The following is a 23,064-nucleotide window of genomic DNA, read 5'->3' as shown; positions in this document are numbered from 1 at the left end:
AAGAATATGAAAGACCCCATTCACAATAGCAAGAAAACCAACAAAGTTCCTAGAAACAAAAAGGTTCTGAATTGTGTAAGCGCCACCTAAAAAAAGCTATACATAATTATGAAAACCATAAAAATGACTTGAACAAATAAAATTTTACCATGTTTCTGGAGGAAGCATTTTCATACTTGAAGGATGTCATATTTCTCCAGCTAACTCTACAGATTTAGCAATTTCAATAGAAATCACAGATAGAAAGTTTGTCTTGACAAAATTTCTCAAAAATTATTTTGAGAAAGATAATAGATAAGAACATTAGCGAATAAGATGTAAAGAGGAGTAACTTGCTGTACATTTAAAAATACATGTATGGAGATACATTCATTAGAATAAAGTATGTGTCTCACACATGGACACAGACGCACACACACAAAAGGTGTGGGGAAGTGGTATACAGGACTGGTATGAAAAAAAATTAAGAAACAAATCTAAGTACACATAAGCACCTAAAATATAACAATGGAATTTCAGAAAGGTGGGAGAAAGACAACTTATTCAATGACTGGTATTAAGAAAGCGGGAAACTACAGGAAAGTGATGCTGAGGTCCCTTACAACCTACTTCAAAATACATCTTTGGTGGACTGAAAACTGACATGTGAATTGAGTCATAATTACATTAAAAGAAAATGCAGCTGGGCTCGGTGGCTCAGCCTGTAATCCCGCGCTTTTGGGAGGCTGAGGTGAGTGGATTGCCTGAGCCCGCGGGTTCAAGACCCGCCTGGGCAGCGAGACCTCATCTCTACAATAAATCAAAAAAATCAGCCGGGCGTGGTAGCACGTGCCTGTAATTCCGGCTACTTGGAAAGCTGAGGCAGAAGGATCGCCGGAGCCCAGCAGGTGGAGGCTGCGGTGGCCGGGCGCGGCCGCTGCACTCCAGTCTGGGCGACAGAGTGAGACTCCAACTCAAAAAAAAAAAAAAAAAGAAAATGCATATGACTTTAGCATATATAGGAAAGGAAAGTCTACATATAATGAGAAAGTCTACATATAATGAGAAAGTCTACATATAAAAGAGAAAACAGCCACATTTGACTATATAAAAACACAGAATTCTGTATTTGTAAGCACCATAAACAAAATTAGAAAGTGAACGAACTCTGGGGAAATATTGATGGCACACATTTTAAAGATTTAATATTCCTAATACATGAAACGTTATAACATATCCATTTTAAAAGGTTACTACAAAATAGAAATACATGCAAAGTCATTCACAAGAGAGGAATTTTGAATAGCTCATAAACATATGAAAATTTTCAATCTCAGGAGGAATCAGAGAAATGTAAACTATAACAACAATATTAAAACTCAACTTACAAAGCAGATTGGTTCCGCATTTTAATATACTAATAAAAACAAATACATAGCCCAAGTAATACTTTACATAAAAATAAAAGTCAATACTCGTAATGCATTTGATACAATTGGACACCCATTTCTGATTCACAAAAAAAAAACGTTTGAAAATTCAATATATTCAAATAGTTTAATTACATGTAAAATCACGATTTATAATGAAAAATGAAAAGCCTCTAGTAAAAATAAGGAAAAGTCAACACATTACCTCTCACCATAATTACATAAATTCTTTCACAAGTGAAGTCAATGCACTAAATCATAAAATAGAAAAAGAAAAGATACATTTACTTTGAACAGAGTGTTTTTTTTTAAATCACAGAAGAAGGCAAAAATTGCAGCAAATTGAAATGATCATGCAAACTCTCCCCAAAATAAGGTTATAAAACCCAGATAAAATATTTAAAAAGCTACTAGAAGATAATTAGCAGAAAGCAGTGGACAAAACCCAGCGATGAGTTCATACCATTTTTTAAAAATGCAACTGATAGAAGTATGAATTGTGAATTTATGGCATCTGGGGCGCAAGGGAACTTCCCAACACATGTGCAGTGGCAGCAGAAATGACAGGTAGCTTCACCATCTGAAGGTTCAGGAGATCAGAAATCAGGACAGGAAAAGAAGCTGGAAGTCGCAAAGGGAAACTCTGGGGGTAAGGGTCCTGCAGAAGGAGTGAGACCAAAAAATTAAATGTAAAGTACACCCAAGTCACTGACTGACAACTACACTGTGCATATGTGGGGACATCACAGGGAACTCCGTGGAAAAGCCCACAAGACCTGACAGGGAGCTCTTGTGGAAATCAGAGCTACAGAGATGAGATCTGTGAGTTTGCGGCATTGTTTACTGAGGGCATCCCCAGGCCTGTAGCTCTGATGGCAGAAAGCTAAGGTCTCATGGATTTGGCATGTCAGAGGACAGAGCCTGGGACAAGCAGACCTGCCTGAAATTAGAAGCAAATCCCTAGGAACAAGGAATCCCCAGTGAAACTGAGCCCCCAAACCTGAATATAATCTCAGCCTGAATCTTTGATGGGTTGCTGAATTGTTCAGGTGCAATTTAAATACCAAGTACATAAAGAGCTGTGACAAATTGGTTTTCAAAGATTACAAGGAAATATAAATATTGGCAAGTGTAATTTACAAAAGTAAACAGCATAATATCAGCTGAAATACTTGAAAACAAAGTGGAGATTTCAGCAGCTGCATAACACAATTAAAGCATATTTTGTAATTAGAGACCAGGCAAATTAGCTATACGTTAGAACAAAAATAAATAAATACTCAGAATGTAATAGACTCTAGAATCATCATACCATACCATCTACAATGTCTACTTTTTAAACCCAAGTTACTAGTCATGCAAATAAACAGAAAAGCTTAATCTATACACAAGAAAAAAAGGTGACCTAGATGCTAAATTTAATAAATAAAGATTTCAAAGCACCTCTTATAAATAGAATTAAATCACCAAAGGAAAAAAATGCCTTAATAATTGAAGATACGGAAAATCTCAACTGGATGAATGGAAAATATAAAAAATGAAATTCTAGTGCTGAAAAATACAATAACTAAATTTTCTAAACTTCACGATTAAGACTCAACAGCAGATTGGTGATGACACAGAAAAAAGAACCAGTTAATCTGTATATAGATTTTTTTAAAAATGAATGATTCTGAAGAACAGCAAGAAAAGGGATTGAAAGGCTCAGAGAGAATTCCAAACAATCCATAATACATACCATTAGAGTCCCATTGGGACTGAAGCTCACTACCACTTGGAGGCTAGGGCAGTTATAGGGCTTGGGGGGAACATTTTGGGGTTGGCGTTAATAAGGGGTAACTCAGGCTTGTGGTTAAGTCAGTTGAGAGGAAACCTTGTGGTTAGGCTAGATGTTCGAGAGAATGCCTAACCTGGTTGATAATTTCCCATCCCAGGGCAGCTAGCAAAGTGGCAGGTGTGACTAAGATGGCATTACCCAGACTAACACTTTGTTTTCCAAGGAAGGTCCTGAAACCAATGCCCCATGGATACCAAAAGACGAACATACAGAGCAAAAAATATCAACTATATGGTCAAATAAAAACGGTTATACTTTTGGTCTTCTTCTTTTCTCTAAAAGACGCATGATTGTTGAACCAAAAGTCATAATGCTGGATCAGATTTACAATGTCTATGACAAGAGCAATAAGGGTGGAAAAAATGTAAATCTATTTTGCAAGTTTCCTATACTTTACCTCAAGTAATTCAATATTAACTCTATGCAGATTGAGATAAATTAAAGATGAATACGGTATTCCCAAGAGTTTGCCACCAATAATTAATTCAAAAAGATAATATAGCTAGAAAAGCAATAGAAGAATTTAAATGGAAAATTCTATAGTTTTTATTAATACAAAATAAGGTCAAAACAAAAGAAGAATAGATAAATAAGTGAGACAAATTAAAAAGTGACAAAGTGGCAGGGCAAAATAGTACTATATTAAACATAAATGGATTAAACACTCCTAATCAAAAGGCAGATTTTGCCAGGGGGGAGGAAAAAAGAGAATAAACTAATATTTATAAAGGTTGTGGCTTAAATACAAAGACACAAAGAGAGGGAAAGCAAAAAGATAGAAGAAGACACACAATGTAATCAGCAAGCACAAGCAAGCTACTGTTACTATGTTAATATGAGACCACGTAGACTTTAAGACTTGGAGTATTATTAATGACAGAGATGTTTTACAGAGAAAACAGAGCTAATAACATCAAGAAGTATAATAATTATAATAACAATGCTCCAGAAACATACATTTAACAAAAGCTGAGAGAATTACAGAGAAAGATAAAGTTACGAAGTTAGAGGCTTTAACATACTTTTCTTCAATAATTGGCACACCAAGTAAAGAATGAGCAAGAATATAGAAAATCTGATGTTGGCACTATCAACCATTTTAATAGACAGTTGTGGAACACTGCATCTAATGACTACAGAGCACATTTTCTTCAAGTGTGGGTGGAACAGTCACCAAAATAAACTATTGATATACACTGAACCATAAATGAAGTCTTAACCAATTTCAAAATAAATACTGTAGAAAATATTATCTGACTACAACAGAACTAGATTAGACATCTACAATAGTAAAACATTTTTGAAAGTCCAAATATCTGCAGATGAAACATTTCAATTTTAAGTAATCAATGGGCAAAAAAAGAAATAGCAAAAAAATTGAGACAATACTTTGAACTAAATGAAAATAAAAAGGCAACATATTGAAATGTGAGCAGACTGCTAGGAAAATGCCTAGAAGGAAATTCAGAGCATTAAATGTTAGTATTAAAAAAGAAAAACAATTCAAATTTAAGAATGTAAGTTTCTACTTCAAGTAGGTAAAAAAAGAAGTAAATATAGAGAGAAGTAAATAATAAAGATAGGATTGAAAATCAAGGGGATCAAAAACAGAAAAATATAGAAAAGCTGGTTCTTTGAAAAGACCTATACAATTGAAAAAAAACTGAACAAGAAAAAAAGAGAGGGCACAAGTTATGAATACCAGGAATAAATGAGGAGACACTACTACAGGTCCTATAAGTATTAAAGTGATAATAATGCAATCATAACAGCAATGTCATATGAATAAATTTGATGTCTAGACTTAAAAAGCATTAATTATTAAAACTGGCACAAGAACACACAGAAATGAGCAAAAGTGATAAATGAAAAAACAGAAAATCTGATCATCCCTCTTTCTACAAAGAAGATTAAAAATCTTACACAAGAAAAAAAGTTAACACTAAGCTGGAATGGTGGAATCTATGAAATATTTAAGGACAAAATAACACCAGTCCACAAACTCTTTCAAAAATGGAAGAAGGGCCGGGTTCGGTGGCTCAGCCTGTAATCCCATGCTTTGGGAGGCCAAGGTGAGTGGATTGCCTGAGCCCACGGGTTCGAGACCCACCTGGGCAACTTGGCGAGACCTCATTTCTACAATAAATCAAAAAAATCAGCCAGGCGTGTAGCGCGTGCCTGTAGTTCTGGCTACTTGGAAGGCTGAGGTGGAAGGATCGCTGGAGCCCAGCAGGTTGAGGCTGCGGTGGCTGGGAGCGTGCCACTGCACTGCAGTCTGGGAGACTGAATGAGACTCCAACTCAAAAAAAAAGAAAGAAAGAAAGAAAGAAAAGAAAATGTAAGAAGGAAGAACTACCACTCAGTCATTTTATTAGGTCAGTATTACTTTGACACTAGAATGAGACAAAGACATTGCAAAAGGAAAAAGAAAATCACCAAACAATAGCCCATGTGAACACAGACACAAAATACTGTATTAGCAAATTGAATACAACAATATGTAGAAGGATAACATATGGAGAGAACTTAGAAGTTTTCCCAGTAAACCTTTTTGTTTTGCTTTGCTATTTAGTAGAAGAGCCTCCATACTAGAAAGGACAAGATTACTATAATAGTTTTAAAATCCATCTATATAAAATGCTGTATTAAAAGATAACAAAATCATATATGATTATCTCAATATAGGAGAAAAAACACTTCACAAAACTCAAACCATTCATGGTGCAAAATTTCAGCAAACTAGGGGAAAAAAGAAGCTTTTTTTCATTCAGTTAAGGACATCTGTGTAAAACCCATAGCTAATTCATACGTTAAAAACTGAACTCTATAAAATAAAGCAAGGATGTCTGCTCTTACCTCTTCGATTTAACATTTTTCTAGAAGTCATAGCTGTCAAGAAAATTGAAATAAAAGGACCATGGTTTGGAAAAGAAGAATTAAATCTGTCTTTTTCTACCGATGACTTGGTTATGTTAGTGAAAAATACTAAAAAAGTATACTAATAAGTTAGTATACTTTTGAACTAATAAGTTAGTTTAGTAATATTACTGAAAGCCAGGTCAATACAGAAAAATCAACTGCATTTCTATATACTAGCAGCAAACAATTGAAAATGAAGTTAAAAGGTGTAATTTCATTTACAATACCATTCACAATAATGAAATATTTAAGGATAAATTCTAAAAATATGTATAAAACCTATACACTGAAAACTGCAAACTATTGCTTGAAGAAATTAAGACCTGAATAAGTGGAGAGATGTAACATACCCATTGACTGGAAAACTCATATAAGAAAGATGCAGATTTTCCTCAATGGGTCTTGTTGTGTATTGTCTTTAGAAAACGACTCTTCATGCTAGAGGAGGGGAAGATACTGAGGATTGTTGGTTGGAAGGACCTTGGTACAATCCTTTGGGAAACACATTAGAACACAAATCTTTAGAAGCACGTGTGATTGGGCTTGTCAATCCACTCTGGGTGTCAGCCCTGAGCCAATAATCACATTGATGAGCATACTAACAGCCACACAACAGGGGCGGTCAACATGCCCTGGGGACTTTTGCTGAGACAGCCACACTCCTCCCGTGCCCCATCCTAGGGTGGGACTCTGCCCGCTTATAAGGCACACACATCCTACAGGTGAGGAAAAGGGAGCACCGACAGATTTCTGTAAAGTCACACAGCTGGTAAGTGGGGAGGTAAAATTTTAACTGAGATGGGTGGACCCCAGAGCACACACGTCCTATGCGTCAATACCTTTCTCCAGAGGAAACCCTAGTTGTAGCTAAGAACTTATACACAAAACACTCATTTTATAACACTCATGCCTTAGAAAACCCAGGAGCACCCCTGGGAGAGTGCTGAATAAAATATGACATGTCTTTATGACACTATTCAATCCAGTTGTTGAATTGTGCTAGTGACATGTGACAACGCTTTTGATATCTTGTGGAAAAAATGAGAATAAAATTCTCTGAAAATGTATGCACAGAAGGAAGGAGAAATATTCAAATCTTAACATTTTGATCTCTTAACTGTTCATTTTTTAAATTTTATATTTTTATTATTTTGGGGTGTTTTTACCATAAATATTTATTATTCTTTACAGAAAGATCCATTTTCCTGCTATAATTAAAGATGCATTTTATATTTTGCCGTGCCCATCTTTGCTTCAATGGGTGAATGATTTTGAGACACGTTGTAGGGTGCCCAGGCACGAACAGCCAGGACGCACATCTATCAACGTGGTATAAGCAGCCCCGGCATTTCAGTTCACTGACTTCACTAGAAGAGGAGAGGAACTGGCTGTCACCACTCGGATGTCCACAAAACGCTGATTTGTGTCTGAGGAGAGACCTCACTGCATGTGCTGGTCCTCTGGGGTGACTGGGACTGGGCGACACGTCGGGTGGGGACCACGGGCAGTCTGCCAGCTGAGAAGAGCACCCCCCCTTTCACAAGGACTGAGAGTAACGCTCTGATGGAGCACGAACCTTCGGAGAAACTGGATTGTGAGCGGCAGTGTGGAGGGCCATTCAATCTGTTACTGCGGCAGAAGGGTGCTGTCCCCATTCCCTGACACTGTCCGGTGACAGTGGAAGGGGGCTCTGAGCCTCCTGGGCATGGCAGGGCAGGAAGCTGCCGTTGTGGCCCTTCCGGTGCCTCCCTCTAGCATGCATGGTACTATGCTCAACCTGGTGCATTGTCACTCTGACCCCGCAGTCATGGGGCCATGGCCTGGTGCAGGGAATGCAGGGGACGGAAGCTGACATGCAGCCCATTCCTTAAGAGGCCAAGGGATCACCAGGCAGCAGACACACACATCAAGACAACAGTCTACCCTGGCCAGGACCAGTGAGCACCATCCAAAGGCCACCAAGGACAAGGAAGACGGACAACATCCAGGAGGAGCCTCCTCGAGCCCCTTCTTCTGCTTAGCCCCCCAGGGAAAGATGGTGCCACAAGCCCGCGGGTTCTTTACCTCTGGAAGACCATGCCTTGTCTGCCGTCCCAGAAGGTGTCCTAAGTCTAAATCATGGCAAATACATGAAATGCTTTTTAACTGGAAGAGTCATCTTCTAGGGTGTTGAGTTTGCAAGAGGTCTCAGTGGTATTCCCCCTCTACTCAGATGCATGTGCCACGGGAAGAGTGAGTGGTTTTTATGTCTTTCTCGTTATTTCAAAATGAAAACGGATCAGGGGTGCTCGGAGGCCTTACTGGGCAATGGGTTTTTGTTTCTGGAAGGATGAAAATGGCGTCCAGGATAAAATGGGCCCAACGCAGAAGGACGTGGTCCACCGTCATCTCCTGTCCACAGCAGGTGAGTCTCATTGCTATTTTGCACACGAGACATCGCAGATGAGGGGGTCCCAAGACCACACTGCCGGTGAGCCACACGGCCATCGTTGCAAGCCACAGGGAGGTTCCTCTTCAATCTTTTTCCTCGGTTAAGCATCCTGGTTTCCCACTGTGAATAAATGGGAAAACTAGAACCAAAAGGAGATATCCTTTTATGGAGGTATCCCAAGTTTCTCCCTTGCCTTCAAAAAGTAAATTACATACTGAAAAACAAACCACAAAAAAAGTTATAAATGGGGGCTCCAAGTCGATCAAAGTGACAGCAGTCCCAGAAAACGAGTCAGTTCAAAGTACTCCCAGGTGCCAGCAGCCACATTTCGCTGACACAGAGGTGATGGGTGGAAATTGGTCCCTCGAGCCTGCAGCCAAGACCGGGTGTCAAGTGAAAGGTACTCAGCCAGCGAGAGAATGAGCTCTCCTGCAGCTCATCCCAGATCCCTGACAGCAGCCCAAGACGCAGCTGATGAGAAGAAACGAAAGAGGTAGAGAAACTGCAGCTTCAGGAGCTCGCGACGTGCAGAAGCAGCGACTCAGGGTGACAGCTCGCTTGCTGCCATGACCGAGGACTTCCTCTTTGGGAGACCTGTAGCGATTCCTGAGGCGGGGGCTGCACTTCACTCAACTTGGGAACTGAAGGTTGGGTTCCCAGTGCTGAGCAGACAGATAATGAATGAATGAATGAATGAATGAATGCATGAATGCAAAAACGAACGAACCGATAATGGCTGACTAGACATGAAGGTTTTCCGTTCTTAAAGCCAGGCAAGCCAGCCAGTGGCCAAACGGAGTTTCCCAGCAATCCTTCGGCCCCTTTGAAGAGCCTGGCTCACCCCGCCCAGCCCTACTCAGTGTCCCTCACCTCAAGGGGGAGCTGGACAAAGAGGTGGCTTCTTGTTGGGGCTCCCTCCCCCTCCCTGGGTCTCCAGCCACAGCCACAGCACTGTTTTATTCCAGCTGCAAAGCAAGAGCCACACAGCTCCCATGACCTGACATCTAGTGATGAGGACGCTGTGTCAGGGGCGTGGGGGTGGCTTTGTGGTGGCATCCCTGGTCCTTGTCAGGCCACACTGCTGCCCCAAGGGCTAAGGCCCTGGCAAAGCTTTGCCCCCGGAAAACAGGCCCAGCAGGAAGCTGTTGTCAACGGCTGCTTCTCCAAAAGACGCAGAAACCTGGGGACAAAGCAGCTGGCTGTGTATCTGTCTATGCACATAATGGAACGCCATTGCGGTCTGCTTGTGGGGGCCAAGGCAGGAGAAACTCCCTTTTATCTGCAACTCAGGTTCAGTGTCATCAGTAATAAAGTGCTTTTCTCATATATTTTCTTACTGGGTGCTAGTTGACAACCTTAGAGCAAATCAGACATGACTGTTTCTCCAAATTTCTCTGATCGGAAGTAATCAGTTCTGAGTTGTCTCCAGGCTTGTGTGTGTAACCCACAGGGCGCTGGTCACAGAAGAAAAGTACCAGCTGCTTCTCTAGGATGGGTGTGTGTGCAGAACACGTGATCGAATGGTCAAACGACAGGGACAGGCGTGGGGGTTGGTCCTTCAGTGACTTCCCAGCAGCCTAATTGCCTCTTCCCCAGCTCCTGACCATCACAGCATGCAAGGAGCACATCCCGAGGAAGACGTAGCCCATAAAGAGAGAGCTCCTGGAGAACGCAGGTTGGCCCAGCACGTGGGACATTCCCCAAATCAGCAGCAGCACCTGTGGGTTCAGAGGCACAGGCCAGAGCAGTGGGGACATGGGAGCAGCACACGGGCTCCACGCGTGTTCTCCCCTATTCTCAGTGGGGAGGGAATGCACGTGACTCCTCTTGGTTTCCCATAGTATGGAACTCTGATTAGGAAACAAGCCAGTTTTTCAGGGCCACAGACCCGGGCACTCCCAGCTCGTCCTCTTCTACGTCTTGTGTGAAGAACGTATTCTGAAGGCACAAAAATTAAAGCCATTTGAATTCATTTATTGGACACATATCCATTTGGTACCCACCACAGGCAAGGCATTGTTCTGATGGCGGGAGATGAGGTCACAAAACTTATATTGCAGGGGGAGAGACAGGCAATAAATACAAAAACCAGCAAAAGGGTAGGAAAACTTAGAGTGTGATTAATGCAATAAGGAATATTTTTTTGAGTTGGAGTCTCACTCTGTCACCCAGAATGGAGTGCAGTGGCCGCTCCCGGCCACCGCAGCCTCGACCTGCTGGGCTCCGGCGATCCTTCCGCCTCAGCCTTCCAAGTAGCCAGAACTACAGGCATGCACTACCATGCCCGGCTAACTTTTGATTTATTGTAGAGACGAAGTCTTGCTAAGTTGCCCAGGCAGGTCTTGAACCCGTGGGCTCCGGCAATCCACTCATCTCAGCCTCTCAGAGTGCTGGGATTATAGGTTGAGCCACCAAGCCCAGTCCAATAAGGAAAATTAAGCAAAGGTAGAGAGTGGCCCAGAAAGCAAAGCTGCCTTGGTGAAGACAGCATGGGAAGCTTTCCTTGAAGAACAGACATCAGAACTGAGAGGAGAATACTGTCAAAACATGCATGGTGCAGAGGAACACAGGCAGCCCATGAAACAGAATAGGGAACACAAAACATATAAGCATAGAGAATATGATAAAGGGAGCATTTCAGAGTGTTATGAATATATGGTTTACTAGATATATAGAGCTGGGGAAATTGGCTGGTAATTGGACAAACAATGTTATTTCTCTTTCTTAAGCAAAATGCAATATAAACCATGTATAAGTTAAAGATTTAAATGCAAAAGTTAATCACAGCACAGCCTCCAGAAGACGCTATAGGGTTTTATCTTCTTCCGAGGTGAAAGTCCTCTCAGAGCCGAGGCCCAGAAGATACAGTATGGACCGGTGGCTCATACAGACCATGGGCATCAGGATACCCTGGTGGGTTTCTAAGTCTCAGAAACAGAACATGAGGAGAGAAACCACGAGCAAGAAATGGTAGATGCAAGCCGGGCTCGGTGGCTCAGCCTGTAATCCCGCGCTTTGGGAGGCTGAGGTGAGTGGATTGCCTGAGCCCGTGGGTTCGAGACCCGCCTGGGCAACTTGGCGAGACCTCATCTCTACAATAAATCAAAAAGTTAGCCGGGCATGTAAAGCAAAAAGATAAATACATTAAATTTTAAAAAAACCTCAAAAATGCAAATTCTTCCCAATTTTCAAAATGAGAATCATAATAAAGCCAACCTCATAGGGTTTGAGGTGGAAACCGTTAGCAAAATAAATCAATATGTATTTTTTGTTTATTTGGTTTTTTTGAGTTAGAGTCTCACTCTGTCGCCCAGACTGGAGTGCAGTGGCCACTCCCGGCCACTGCAGCCTCGACCTGCTGGGCTCCGGCGGTCCTTCCACCTCAGCCTTCCAAGTAGCCGGAACTACAGGCAAGCGCTACCACACCCGGCTCGTTTTTGGTTTATTGTAGAGACAAGGTCTTGCCAAGTTGCCTGGGTGGGTCTCGAACCTACAGGCTTAGGCAATCCACTCGCCTCGTCCTCCTGAAGTGCTGGGATGACAGGCTGAGCCACCGAGCCCGGCCTTTTTTTCGAATCTGCTTCCTGTGCAAATCTTTGCTTTACCTGTCAATGGGGAAAAAATAGGGGGAAATGAATGTGGACAGACATGTATAAGAATATGTCACAGTCACGTAATTAAATTAATGCAAAATTTACCGAGATAACGTTCTTATGCTGTTGGCCAAAGATTTCAAAGCGTTTCATATGTGTTGTTGATTAAGTCATAGAGAAGCACAAGTAGAGCGAGTCGAAGTTCTAGAAATCACTGGAAACCTCAGGTCCCCAAAGGTTTGGAGTTAGGAGGCTAGGAACAGCCGTGAAGAGTGTAGGTAGATCTTGCCTTGAAACCCTGCGGTGGAGTCGGGGACAGTCTGGCGAAAAGACCTGTAACGGGTAGCCCTTCGAAGACCTGGCCTTGGTGCATGGCTTAGGCCTGGAAATGCTCCAAGAGCTGACTTGGCAAGAGGTGAATGGTGTTGTTGGTATTTTTTGAGGCTCCACTGTGTTTCAGATCCAATTTTTTAAAAAGAAATATTGTTTCTAAGACCTGAAGTCTTGTCAAGAACTCGGTGTCTCCTCATTCTTAAAGGAGCACCTGCAGAAAGACCTTTATATTAGAGGCATTGATTTTTCTGGGTCTCTCATATCTTTGCTGAAGGACTTTCCTCGAGGAGCTGATATTTTCCGCACGGATGTCCTGACACACAGATCAACAGGTGTCTCGCTGGGCGCCAGTTCTATCAAGAACAATAAACCTCAGGCACATTCCTGGCTAATAGAAGTCACCTCCAGCCCCTCTCCCAGATTGAGATTCCAGACACCTGTGCCCGTGCCTCTGTAAAGCAGTAGCTCTGGCTTCACGCCTGTTTAAAACATATTTCCACACGGTGCATTACAGGGCTCCCTCCTGCATCCTGGACCTTATTAGCAACAAAGCTGAGAAGGATCTGGCTGGATCACGGATCTTGAATAGCCCTGTTATCACACTACGTGGGCCTCTTTCCCTCGTTACTGAGGAAAGTATTTATGGTTCCACAGGATCATAAGTGTTATGACAGTGAGGAAAAAGCAAATCAAGCTGAGAATTTCTTGTCTGACTCAGCACTGTCGACACATCTATTTAGATCTCGAAATTAAAACTGCATGCATGCAAAGCCCTCAAGGATGCAGACAGGGCACCATGGTGCTACATTTCATGACAGAAAAACCTTCGATCATATGTACCTCATGTACAGTATGCTGCATAAAAGTAATCCTCTTTGTTAATTTGAGTCACCAGAATTTATCAATCACTTATTGTGTGTGAGGCTTTGTTCTGGGGACTATAATAGAAGCTGAAATAAAATTGGAATAACACAATGGCTCTGCTTCCTGTGGCAATCGCAGGCTGGCAGAAACACGTGAACAATTAAACTCCATTAAGTTCCAATACAAAGTAAAAAGACTTAAGAGCTAAGAGCCAGAAAATCACAGAAGCCAAGAGAATGGAGCAATTAACTCTGAAATAAAAAGGAAGATCTGGGCAGAGATAGCAAAGTCACCTTTTCTCTCCAAAGCTACTTTTCCCAGGACTCCCTGTTCCAAAGACAGACATGATGCCACCCGTCACCTTTGCCAGACCCCAGGGGATCATCCTGGTCTGCTCAATCCGGGAGAGGGGCTGGAAGGTGATGTCTATTAGCCAGGAATGTGCCTGCCGTTTATTGCTCTTGATAGAACTGGCGCCCAGTGAGACACCCATTGATCTGTGGTCCCCCCTTCCCCTTGGGTTGATTTATCCCCAGAGCCTCCCTCTCCAAGCCACTTCTCTCTACTTCTGGTTGCCAAGAATCTACTTCCGGTTCCCACTGTCCCTCACATTCACAAGGCCCCCAAGTCCAGTCTTATTCCCTTGACCACACCAAAGTTGAAATCAATTTTAAAAACAAAAGTCAGGCCGTGTCAGTGCCTGAACTAAAACCTCGAGTACACGTACAATGTGCATGGTTCCACGTACTCGAGATAAAGCCCAAAGTTTTGGGGTGGGACTGGCAGTGGAGGGAAACTGCTAGGGGAGGGAGGGGCACACCTCATCAACAAGGGGACCTGCATGATCAATGTTTGTATACCTCACCCTGAATTGTACCCACATCTTTAAAATAAATAGATAAATTTTTTTAAAAAGCCCAAAGTTTTTAGACTTGTAAGCTCTCTTCTCTCTTCCCTCTGAGCTCACACCCAAGTCTGAGCATCATTCAGCTTCTTGCATGTGTCGTGTCTTGCTCTGTGCTAGGTCCTACCCACTGCTCCAACTCCAACCCCACTCGTTCCCATAACATCTATTCACCTCGGTGTCTCCCCACGGAGATCACCTCCTCTGTGGCCCAGGCTGGACTGTGTGTCTCCCAACTCTTCTCTACCGTAGACCTGGCATCTGACTCAGCCTGTGACACCCCCCGCCCGGCCTCACCACACTGTATCACGATGGCCTGTGAGCTAGTGCAGGAACTCCTAGATGGCAGAGATGGTGTTTGCCAAGGTGCTATTCTTCTCCCTAGCACCTAGCCCAGGACCTGTCCCACGGAATATGCGGAAGCCTTTAGCACAGTGGAAAGAGTGACCTGGACAGTGAAACATTGAAACTGATCACCGGAAGATAATGGGGAAAGGTGCTTAAGAGGCACAAGGGATCAGAAGCAGAAACATGTGGGCTTTGGAGGGCTTCGAAAAACAGGCAAATAGTGAGAAACTAGGTCGGGAAGTGAAAGGACCCAAGCCACGTGGAGTTACTTTGGCCATCCTCAGATAGAAAACTTGGCATTGGCTATTACTTTTGTCATGTTACAGTGAATAATGCCTTCTTTTCTAATAGGCTCTGTTAACTCCCTTGCTGTGAGGTAAGCTTGATTAACTCCTCTGTCTAGAGTCACTGATAAGTAAGGCGGTGACCTACCCCAGTATCTGACACCAAGAAATTATAATTAACGTCTTTGCTCCCGGGATTTGTTTCTAGCTATTAGCCCCGCCCTCCTGTTTTTCATGACAGGCCATCTGGTCTCTGAGATTAAAGAAACAAGCCGGGCTCGGTGGCTCACCCTGTAATCCCGCACTTTGGGAGGCTGAGGTGAGTGGATGGCCTGAGACCACGGGTCCGAGACCCGCCTGGGCAACTTGGCGAGACCTCATCTCTACAGTAAATCAAAAAATTAGCCGGGCGTAGTAGCGCGCGCCTGTAGTTCCTGCTCCTTGGAAGGCTGAGGCGGAAGGATCGCTGGAGTCCAGCAGGTCAAGGCTGCGGTGGCCGGGAGCGGCCACTGCACTCCGGGAGCGACCACTGCGACAGAGTGAGACTCCAACTCAAAAAGAAAAAAAGAAACAGACCGCCATGATGGCTCCAGCCCTTTTGCCATCTCCCCCAGGAACGTTTTTCTACCCCTACCGCGCTTGCTGTCTCACCCATAAGCAACACACTCCCAGCGAAGTATCTTTTGGTTTCCTAAAATCCAAGGACATTCAAAAATTCACATTTGTGTCTGAAGAGTTTATTTTACAGACCTTGGTCCAATTTCCCTGACTACACAATTAATTACCTGAAACTCAGGCTGCTGGCAACCTCAACAACTAAACACCATGACAATGACAGCTCTCCCCCATCACATTCCACAGGAATACTGTTTGTAAAAAACAACTACCATTCCCAGCCTCCTGAAGACAAACTTTATAAGCCCCCAGCCTCAAATATTTGAGATCACGCTGTTCTCTTAGTGTCTGGCCTCCCATCTCCCTTGATCAGTGAATACACTTTTTTTTTCATTTTCTTTTGTTTTTTTTTTTTTGAGTTGGAGTCTCACTCCATCACCCAGACTGGAGTGCAGTGGCTGCTCCTGGCCACTGCAGCCTCGAACTGCTGGACTCCGGCGACACTTACACCTCACCCTTCCAAGTAGCTGGAACTACAGGCATGCGCTACCACACCTGGCTAATTTTTTATTTATTGTAGAGATGAGGTCTCACGAAGTTGCCCAGGTAGGTCTCGAACCCACGGGCTCAGGCAATCCACTCACCTTGGCTTCCCAAAGTGCTGGGATTACAGGCTGAGCCACCGAGTCTGGCCTTTTTTTCTAATCTACTTTCTGTGCAAATCTTTGCTTTACCTGCAGCACTGCCACAACTCACCAACCTAACCGAAAGGTAGGTTGAGCACAGGTGGTAGAAGGCTTTGAATGCCAAACTAAGGAGTGAGGAGAAAAGACCTCTGCTACCACGGGAGGAAATAAAAGGAGCACGATTTATTGTCTGAAAAGTAGGAGCCCCAAGAACCTTAGAATAGAAAACCTTGGTAAAATCATCCTAGCAGTAGTGCAGCCATTTTTTCTCAGCCCCAGCCCTGTCATGTACTGCTGAGCCTTTACTGCCGACCAGTCTATTCTTTTCCCTCTTAGTCATCCACAAGAAGTGAAATGCCCTCCCAGGGTGAGGACCTGGCAGTTATTTCTAGCCCGGCCCCCCACCCTTTTTTTGCGTTGGAGTCTCACTCTGTCGCCCAGACTGGAGTGCAGTGGCCGCTCCCGGCCCCCGCAGCCTCGACCCGCTGGGCTCCGGCGGTCCTTCCGCCTCAGCCTTCCAAGTAGCTGGAACTACAGGCGCGCGCTACCACACCCGGCTCATTTTTTGATTTATTGTAGAGATGAGGTCTCGCCAAGTTGCCCAGGCGGGTCTCGAACCCCCGGGCTCGGGCAATTCACCCACCTCAGCCTCGCAAAGGCACGGAATTACAGGCTGAGCCACCGAGCCCGGCTTTTTTCTAGCCCCTTAAGCATGTCTCTTCCTAATTGCTCTTCTAGGTGTCTATGCTTCCAGCAATGATGTATTGTTATCAGTCTTCCATAACCAGCCACCCGACCACCACCTGGAGTCACCAATGCCTGGGAATGTCTAGAAACAAGACTTATGCGACTTCTGTTATCTACGTCCAAGAATGCGATCTCCAGATTTTCTTCTTAGCCCCAAAAGAACCTTAAATATAACCAGCTTCTCAGCCTTCAATGCCATGCTCCCCTATGAGCGCTGGTCCCTTTCTGTCCATGGAAAGAGGATCATAAACTGTACTTTCCCTGAGTTACAGATCTTTGCTTCATTCCCGTGGCACCAAAAAAAAAAATCTCATCTTGCCTCAGTTTACCCTTTCACTGTCCCATCTGAAGCAATCAAAAGAAGAAATCAGGCAAAACACGCAAAGCAGTGGTTTTCAGGACACCAAACACTGGGCAATGAAGAACAGCAGTCTGTGAGAGACAGGCTTATGAATCATGTGAGGCCTGGGGCACTCCTCCTTACCGCCTTGAGGGAACCTCCAGGTCACAGCACAAGGAATGGGCGCCCAAGTGAGACCAGCTGGTTCCCCGGAGTTAAGAGGATAGAAGCGAGGCTCTGGGAATCCAAGGTGGTAAGAGTTTGGCAGAGCAGAGTATTGCCACAGAAGGAGCCCGAAAGTTTGCCAAAAAGATTCCCAGCAACATTCAGCAAAGTACTGATCAGCTGTTGATAAGAGTGCTGGGGGGAGTCTACATGAGGCGAAGAAAAAAGCCACCCAAAACAATGAGGAAACGGTGCTTCATAGAGGACCACAAATGGTGCTTATTCCCACCAGCTACGTCTACGCCTGGAAATCTCATAATTCTGGGTGCTCTGGGAAAAATACTCAGGAAGGTCTTGCCTCAGGAGTAGACAATATTTTTTTCTTGATAGTGTACTCCTATAAACCCACCTAGCAAATCATAAAACCATAACCTGAAAGACTCAAACCCTGATCCTATTAACCTTACTGTGTCCCAGAAATAAAAAGGCAATAATATTATGGGAATGCCAAAAATATCCAGCACTAAGTAAAATGACATCCAATCAAAGATGCACAGATATATAAAGAAATGGGAAAACACAACCCGCAAGGAGAAGAATAATCAATCAATCAAAACCAACCCAGAACCTACACAGATGCTAGAATCAAGAGACAAGGACAGTAAACGTTATTATAAATGTATTCCATAGGTTCGAAAGTTTCCTGGAAACATGAAAGATATAAAATAAAGAACAAAGCAGATATTCTAAAGTCAAAAGCTTAAATGTGTAAAATGAAAATTACACTGAATGGGCAAATTAGATATTGCAGGAGAAAGCAATAGTAACCCTAAAACATAGCAGCAGAAACTGTCCAAAATAAAACAAAGAGGTAAAGTAATAAAGAAAAGTATTTTTCAAAAAATCAGTTCCTTGTGAGCCAACTTCAAAAGATTAGATATATATGTACATTGAGTCTGTGGAGGAACAGAGGTGGGATCAGAGGAAACGTGAAAAAATAGTGACTGAGAACTTTCCAGTTTGATTCAAGAACTTTAATGAATCTCAAGGCATATCATATTTAAAATGATGAAAAACTGTGATAAAGAGAAAAATCTTAAAAACAGAAAAAAAGGGCCGGGCTCGGTGGCTCAGCCTGTAATCCCATGCTTTGGGAGGCCAAGGTGAGTGGATTGCCTGAGTCCGTGGGTTTGAGACCCAGCTGGGCAACTTGACGAGACTTCATTTCTACAATAAAACAAAAAATTAGCCGGTGTGGTAGCGAGCACCTGTAGTTCCAGCTACTTGGAAGGCTGAGGCGGAAGGATCGCTGGAGCCCAGCAGGTTGAGGCTGCGGTAGCCGGGAGCAGCCACTGCACTCCAATCTGGGCAACAGAGTGAGACTCCAACTCAAAAAAAAAACCAGAAACAAAGAACTCATTGCATACAGAAAAGATAAGGATGGCAACATATTACTTATCAGAAATAATGTGAGAAGACAGCACAGCAACCTCTTTAAAAGACAGAAAGAAAAAAAAACTGTCAATCTAGAATTCTATACCCAGACTGTCTTTCAAAACAAAGGTAAAATAAACTTGGATGGACTTAGAGTCTACAATACCGAGTGATCTATCACAGAAACAAAGAACCGAGTACCACATGTTCTCACTCATAAGCAGATCTTGAACAATTATCATAATACTATAAGAAGGGATTGGTAGTAGTGGGAAATTGTGGGGGGGGCACACCTCATCAACAAGGGTACCTGCAAAATGAACATTTACATACCCAGCCCTGAATTGTACCCCATGTCTTTAAAATAAAAAATTATTTGAAAAAAAACTGAAAGAAAAAAAAGGCAAAATAAAGATTCTTGAAAAAGTGCTAAAGCTGAGAAAATTTATAATGATAATTATGTATAATGAATAGCATTAATGCCTGCACTACAAGCAATGTGAAAGAAGTCTTCTGTACAGAAAGAAGAAACTGATACCAAATGGAAACATAGGTCTGCAGAAAGAAATGACAAGCACTGAAAATGGTGCATAAACAAAATTACAAGGAAGATATATACCACGCTAACACTTTAAAAAGAAAGCTGGACTATTTTATATCAGACAAAAAGGTTTCAGAGCAAAGATTACTAACAGAGTTTTAGAAGGTCACTTCATAACCAAAAGGGACTCAATTATCAAGAGACTTAAGCAAGTTTACACCTTTATTAACTTAATAACAGAGGTTCATAGTATGTTAAGTCAAAACTGATATAACTGCAGAGAAAAATAAGTGAACAATTATGATCTGAAATTCCTGTACTTTTCTCTTAATAGCTAACTGAAGAAGTAGAAAGAAAATCAGCAATGATATAGTACACTTCAGTAATGCTATCAACAAATGTATCTGACATTTCTAGAACATTCTACCTAACAACTGCAGATTGCACGTTATTTTCAAGTGCACACATAAAGTTTACCCATTAGAGCATATCCTGGACTATAATATGAATTTAAACAAATTTCAGAATGTTCAAGTCATGATATTATGTGCTCCGAAAAAAAGTGAAATTCAATTAGAAGTAGATAACAGAAAGATGTGCAAAACATGTTCAGATATTTGGAAACAAAATAACCCATTTTTAAATAATCCATAAGTTAAAGAAGCCAAAGGAGAAATTATAAAGTATTTTGAACTGAATGGAAAGGAAGCACATCATATCAAAATGTGTGGGATGCAGCTAAAGCAGTAATTAGAATGATGTTTATAGCACCAAATACCTATAATAAAAAAGAAGAAGAGTCTTAAATGATGACAACAGCTTTCTATTTAAGAAACTAAAAATAGAATAGCAAATTTAAACCCAAAGCAGAAGAAATAAAGTTAAAAATGGAAACCAAGAAAATGAAAACAAAGGCTAAATAAAACCAAGCTTATTCTTTGAGAAGATCATAAAATGAATAAACTGATCAAGAAACAAAGAGAGGAGAAAATGTCCAGTATAGAAATGAGAAATGACGTCACTATAGATTCAATAGGTATTTAAAAAGATAATAAGGAAGTGTTATAATCAGCTTTAAGCTTATACCTTCAGAAACATAGATTAAGTGAAAGATTTCATGAAAGATACAAACGACCAACACTCACTGAAAAAACAGACAATGTGAATAGCCTCATATCTATTTTTTAAATGAATTTGCAGCTAAGAATGTTCACACACACACACACATACACACACACACCCCTCAGGGATCAGATTGCTTTGTTAGTAAATTATACCAAATATATGAGGAAGAAATATATCATTTCACCATAAACATGCTCATCAAGTTGAAGTGGAAGTAATATTTCCAGTTCATTCTTTGAGACCATCATTACCCTGATTTCAAAATACATTACCAGAAAAAAAGGATGGGTAAATATCCCTCACACACATAGAAGAAATAATCTGAATGCAATTTTAGAAAATTATCCACCAATATATTTAAAATAATAATGTTACAAGACCAAGTACAGTTTATCCCAGAAATTCAAGGTTTGTCTAACTTTTGAAAATCAATTAATATAAGTCAACATGTTAACAAACTAAAAAATACAAACATTTAACAAACTCCATCAGCAACTCCCCTTAAAAAAACTCAGCAGACAGGAAATGAAACTCTCTCAGCCTGATACAGATAATCTATAAGAAAAGTACAGCTAATATCATACTCAATGTTAAATAGTGAATGCTTTTCCCCTAAGGTCAGGAATAAGACAAAGATGTCCACCCTCACTATGTATATTTAATATTGTATCCGAGACCTTATCCAGTGTACTCAGGTTAGAAAAAGAAATAAATAGCATGCAGATAGACAAGGAAGAAGTAAAGCTGTCTTTATTTTTAAATGACATGATCATTAATGACAAAAATTCAATGAAATCTACAAAAGCTACTAGGGCAAATAAATGAATTTGGCAAGATTGCATGATACTGCATTAATACACAAAATTAATTGTATTACTATATCCTAGCAAAAGCAATCAGAAACTTAAATTTAAAATCAATGTCATTTATAATAGCATTAAAATATGAAAAAAGATAAATACAACAAAAGATATAGGTAAACTAAAAACTACAAAATAAAACTAAGAGAAATAAAAGACTTCAGTAAATAGAGATACATACTTTTTCATAGATCAGAAGACTTGTTAAGATGTCAATGTCTCTCACATTGATTTAGAGATCCCAAACAAAATTCCATCAAGGCTTTTTGTTGAAACTGACAGACTAATTCTAAAATTCATATGGAAAAGACCCTAGAATAATAAAAAGGATGGTGAAGTAATAACATTGGAAGAATAACTCTACTTACCTTAAAACCTTGTTATAAAGTTACAGTAATAAAAAATGTATTACAATTTTCAAAACAGACAAATAAGTCGAAGGCACAAAGTAGAGATTCCAGCAGTAGACACATAAATATGGACACTGATTTTTGACAAAGGTGCAAAGTCATTCAGCGTGGAAAGGATACTTTTCAACACATAGGGCTGAAACAATAAATTTTCTGTATGGTAGGGTGCAAGCCTGCTTAAAAATACATAAATCAACAAATGTAATCTATCACATAAACAGGTACAAAACCAAGACCCACATGACTATCTTGTTAGACAAGGAAAAAGCATCCCATAAAATACACCATCCCTTCCTAACAAAAAACTTCAAATCCCTAGGGATTGAAGGAACATTCCTCAAAATAATAAGAAGTTCTATAATATTTTAATATAGACTTATTATTTTGATGCTTAATAAGCAGAATCTGGAAGCATTTCCCCTAAGAACGAGAATAAGACAAGGATGCCTACTCCACCCATCCTATTTAACATAGTACTTGAAGCCTAGTCAGAGCAATCAGGTAGGAGAAAGAAATTAGGAGTATCCAAATAAGAGAAAAAGAAGGTTAAATTATCCCTCTCTGAAGATGTTATGATTCTATACCTAGAAAACCCTAGAGAGTCTGTCAAAAACTTCCTTGTACTGATAAACAATTTCAGTAACATCTCAGGATATAAAATCAACATGCAAAAAAAAAAAGTTGCATTTCTATATACCAACAACAAGCAGGCTAAGAAACAAATTTAAAAAACACAATCTCACTCACAATAGCCACAATAAAATAAAATAAGACACCTCAGCATCCATCAAACCAAAGAGGTGAAAGACCTTAGCAATGAGAACTACAAAACACTACTCAAAGAAATCAAGATGACACAAACAAATGAAAGAACATTCCATGCTCATAGATTGGAAGATTCAGTATCATCAAGATGTCCATCCTATGCAAGACAGTCTACAGATTCAACACAATTCCTATCAAACTACTTGCATCATTTTTCACAGGCCTAGAAAAGACAATACAGAAATTCATATGGAAGCAAAAAGGGCCTGAATAGCTAGTGCAAGCCTCAGCATAAAGACCAAGGTTGGAGGCATCACGTTTCCAGACCTCAAACATTACTACAAGGCTACAGTGACAAAGACAGCATGGTACTGGCACAAAAAAAGACATGTAGAGCAGTAGAACACAACAGAGAATCCAGAAATAAAACCACAAACTTTCAACCAACTCATCT

At 41.3% G+C, this 23,064-nt stretch overlaps 1 pseudogene across 1 annotated transcript in view; it reads right to left on the bottom strand.

Moving 5' to 3' along the window:
- The window catches only part of LOC103265044, a 31,286-nt pseudogene extending 22,634 nt beyond the window's left edge, over positions 1–8,652 (bottom strand). The window contains exon 1 of the transcript XR_002482221.1: positions 8,467–8,652. The product of XR_002482221.1 is annotated as a hsc70-interacting protein-like (transcript). The remainder of the gene's footprint in view (positions 1–8,466) is intronic.
- Between the last annotated feature and the right edge of the window lie 14,412 nt (positions 8,653–23,064).

This window comes from Carlito syrichta, unplaced genomic scaffold (genome assembly GCF_000164805.1).
Source record: "Carlito syrichta isolate Samal-C Ts95f unplaced genomic scaffold, Tarsius_syrichta-2.0.1 Scaffold305810, whole genome shotgun sequence".
Classification (NCBI taxonomy): Eukaryota; Metazoa; Chordata; class Mammalia; order Primates; family Tarsiidae; genus Carlito; species Carlito syrichta.
The sequence above is the reverse complement of the archived record's forward strand: the minus strand, read 5'-3'. Positions and strand labels throughout refer to the sequence as shown.